The sequence below is a fragment of the Pinus tabuliformis genome, chromosome 6 (assembly GCF_031772625.1).
Source record: "Pinus tabuliformis cultivar Carrire ecotype Pingquan chromosome 6, CPIR1, whole genome shotgun sequence".
In the NCBI taxonomy this organism is placed as follows: domain Eukaryota; kingdom Viridiplantae; phylum Streptophyta; class Pinopsida; order Pinales; family Pinaceae; genus Pinus; species Pinus tabuliformis.
Window position 1 is genome coordinate 324,606,305 of NC_142292.1, and position 4,411 is coordinate 324,610,715.

Sequence of the window (4,411 nt, forward strand, 5' to 3'; positions counted from 1 at the left end):
AGATATACTAAATTCTTATGATTTGGCAAGACTCGATATACTAAATTCTTATGATTTAGCAAGACCTCAGACTCACTGATAAAGGAAGTCTACTCCTTGAGCGGAGATCATAGCAAGACACTATACTCAATGAAATTTACCCAACAAAACTTACAGTTAAACCACACATCACTATATTTAAGGCATCAATCTTTTACCCACAATTGAGTTAAAATAACTCTAGCTACCTTCTTACTCATTATATCTGAGTTAAAAAGATCAAATCAACCCCACCATTTCTAAAAGCTACTAACACATCATATCTTGCAATTTGAACAAATTTAATCAATCAACAAAAAATAATAAATCTTTCATAAAAGAAAGTGTGGGACTATCTCCTATGCTAAAAAAATGTTTGTGGTAAGAATAATTGTGACACTCGAGTCTGTTCATTCATATATTACAGTCAATCTACAAAAAGAATAATTGTGACACTCGAGTCTGTTCATATATTACAGTCAATCCACAAAATTACTGCATCGTGTTTTAATGGGCTAAATAACACAAACCATTATATTGATGTGCAAGTGCATGGTAATAGTTATTCAAGTTATGCACAACAGTTTGAAGTACAGCCATAACCATGGTTGAAACCAGAAGATCTCAACCAGGTTACACGTTAAACAAACGCTAGAACGGGACTATTGATTGATGTTGCCTTGCAAGAAAGACACAAGAAAACCATCTAAATTTACAAACCTGCCAACTGCATCAAAAGAAAGTATTTATCGTAAAGTTATTATCTTTGAATTTAATATTATGTAACAAACCGAAATATGATCCAGAGCCATTTTTCAGCTATATTACATTTGGCATAAGAATGGTCCAGATATAATTATAGCGCACCGTAATTGGTTTATTTAGTTATTCATTTTCAATTAAACATATAATCGTTGATCCCTAGCTTCTCTTTTTTCATGCTCGTCTGCTGGGATACAATTTCATCATATAATATACATGTTAATTATTTCCTAACATAATTTAGATATTAATTTAGATATTAACTTATGATTGTTTTACCTTAATTAAATTTAAATTTCATCATATAATTAAAAATTTATAACTCATAATTAAAAATTTATAACTTATATCTTAATTAGTTCATAACTATTATAATTCACAGGTAAGAGTTATTTTTCAATAATTACATAATTTGGAAAAACACAAACAAGCACCACGAGAGATAAGGGGCTTTAGCTCAATGAATCTGACACATTATTTGACCCCCTACCAATAGGAACCCAAGACACCTTCCCAATTTAAAAACCCCATTCTTCCACTACATATTGTAGGTATCTATTTTTTCATTAACATTTTTTATACCTTCTTGTCACATTGAAAAATTTGGTCAACTCATTTCGAACCAACTAAAATGCTTTTTAATATTTTTTTATTAACTTTGAGCTCCATATTAAAAGCCTTTTACCCGCCGTATATTTCTCAATATAATATGCCATTTTTTCTTCAATATATATCTCCCAATATAAACTCACTTGATATAGTATTACTCCCAAAAAAAATCCCAAAAAATTAATATATCAAATCGAATAGAATGCAATCGACTGACATTAAACTCTAACAAAACTCAGTTGATGAAAACACTTAATGAAATGGAAACTGGTGCGAGTAACACATGAATGAAGAGAAACATATGTGTTTATTAGGAGGATTCGGCTGACATTAAACTCTAACAAAACTCAGTTGATGAAAACACTTAATGAAATGAAAACTGGTGCGAGTAACACATGAATGAAGAGAAACATATGTGTTTATTAGGAGGATTCTCAATGCAGCTCATTTTGTTGATCAGGGAATCCAACGCCTTTCACTATTAAATCGAATCAACCCTTCATCTATGACCAAATTTTTTTTTAGCATAGTAAATGATAGAAGTGGAAGATAGGTTCTGAAAAATGATAGAATGCTTGCCTTCCCCACCATCAGTTGAAGTTTTTTCGGATTCTGAATCATATTTCACCAGCAAGCCTTTCTCTTCTCGCAATGGATACTCAATACAACATTTCAATTAACAAGGCATGTCTCAATTTCACACACCTTTTCCTACACCTTTTCCTGTTCATGAGATCAGATCTGCAAGAAAAAGAGAGAAAATCAGAGGTCAAGCAGCATGCCAAATGGATTTGTGTGAAGAAATTTTCATATTCATCTTTTTTCAATGCATTCTATTTCTAATATACAAACAGGCCATATCAAAATTTAACACAATAGCTAAGTAATATCAATGGCCGCTAAAAATTGGATACAGTCCATTACATTGCAAACTATATGTGTACGTATCACCAGAGAAGAGGAATTCTTGTGAGATCAAGAATCAAGAACTCTTCCTGAGAGAAGGGTGTGTTACAGAAAGAAAACCGACTTCCAATATTGAGACACGCGTTGTTAACAGAAACGCTCCTATATTTATCCACTGCGAGAAGAGGAAAGGTTTGCTGACGATAATAGTTTTACGATCTATATTATAGCTTAGATCCATGGAAGTTTAGCAGGATCCCCAAACTCACCGCTCCCAGATCGATGCATTCCTGCCAAAAATACAAATGGGCATTACTAAAAAATTTAGTAACAAAAATCGAAGGTATAACACATTATAAAATTATGTATCCTAAATGTTACACAATGCATTTTGCAATTACACCCAACATTTTTGAACTTAACATCATGTGATTCATAAGGGTTAGAAAAATAACTCTCTAAATCAATCACATGGGTATTTTAGGGTCAACTCATTTAGAACTAACCAATGTGGTTGATGTTTCTATAAATCACATTTATTAGTTCGAAACTTTTGAGCTTATTTTGATGGTTGAATATTGGGCAACCTCTTATCTGATTGCCAAATATTTGACAAATCAGCAGTGATATAAAAATATCTAAAAATCTTAAATGTAGAAAAACTATTTCTCTAAAAACCCAACCTTTATAATAATAATTTATCATTAAATTACTACCACCTAAATATTAAATATTAAACAAATTCTATATATCTAGCATCTCATTGAAATCTGATCTGAACCATGAACTTTAAATCAGATATTAAACAAACCCTATGAATCTCTCTTCTCATTTAAATCCAATCTGAATCATGAAACACTATCGAGAAAATCAAATGGCGAGCTAAAGGCGTTCAAGGGTTTACGTTTACTTCGCCTAACTTCAACAATTTCCATCGCCTGGTCGAGTCTTACAGTGGAGCAACTCTGGCTTTTTAAAAGAAGGAGAGGGCATATAAATCCAAATGCTCATAATTACTTGTGGTCCAAAATAGTGTTCGTGGGGCACGCTGATAGAGAGAAGGGCATGGAAGTGAATAAATGGAAATATAAGGTGGCGGCCCCGACGTCACATACGACACACCGCACTCAAACATGAGTTGCATTACATTGTCTGTGTTCGTTATACATCAAGCAACTCTTGTCTCGTCCACCACCGAGCCTAGAAAGCAATTTCACCCAACGATATTTGAGGTCACTTATTCCGGTTTCTCCGAATATCCCGAAATACCTGACCGCTAGTTGCAATTCAAATAAAAAATAAAAATTATATCAAATTAATGCTGACCTCTGGTTGCAATTCAAATAAAAATTCTCTCCAATTAATGCTGACTTCCAGTAGCAATTCAAACGAAAAATAAAAATTATGTCAAATTAATCTCCATCGCACACGCTTCAATCATACAAAATGCCCATTATTTCCTGTTACAAATCATGGAAGAGAGTCTACAATTTTTTTATTAAAGAAATTAAGAGATAAGTAAAACATTTTAAGCGTAATCTGTATTATTATATGTTTTGTTTGCTTTGCTTTGTTTGTTTTGCAAAACTTAATTGTGTTAAGAGGTTTTTAAGATTTTGGATTTATTTATAAATTTGAAAGCATTTTTTAAGTATGATCTTGCTAAAAATTGTATTGTGAATAAAATTGCTAAAAATTGTATTGTGAATAAAAAAGATAAAAGTGCCTAGTAGCTAGATCACACTCATATTTATTTTCATTTTATAATGTAATAAACCCAACTTAAATCTATCTTAATTTAAGATTTGTCATATGTTGAGAGGGATCAATTTTTTATAATTATATATTTTTTTCCTCAAATTTTGATTCAACTAAGTGCATGGTAGATCTACAACTAAATGTCACTTGAGTTTAATTTGAGTGGTTGAGAAGGATAGTTGTTATGCCCCACCAAGGTTCAAACACTGTAAAGTGACATGTTAAGTTATTGAAAAGAGTAATCTACGAGCCGTTCAAATATTTTAGCCATAACATATTGAGTACTAGCACTAAGATTATGGTTGAAAAAGTGGCAATGGGGGTTAGTAGGAACATGCAAACACAAAAATGTGTTCTT

At 31.9% G+C, this 4,411-nt stretch overlaps 1 long non-coding RNA gene across 1 annotated transcript; it reads right to left on the bottom strand.

The window, feature by feature from the left end:
- Positions 1–1,700: 1,700 nt before the first annotated feature.
- On the bottom strand, positions 1,701–3,234 carry LOC149258609 (uncharacterized). The gene is made up of 3 exons (XR_016246200.1): positions 3,200–3,234; positions 2,314–2,585; positions 1,701–2,130 (listed from the first exon to the last, which is right to left on the bottom strand). It is a non-coding gene; the product is annotated as an uncharacterized LOC149258609 (long non-coding RNA).
- Positions 3,235–4,411: the final 1,177 nt, after the last annotated feature.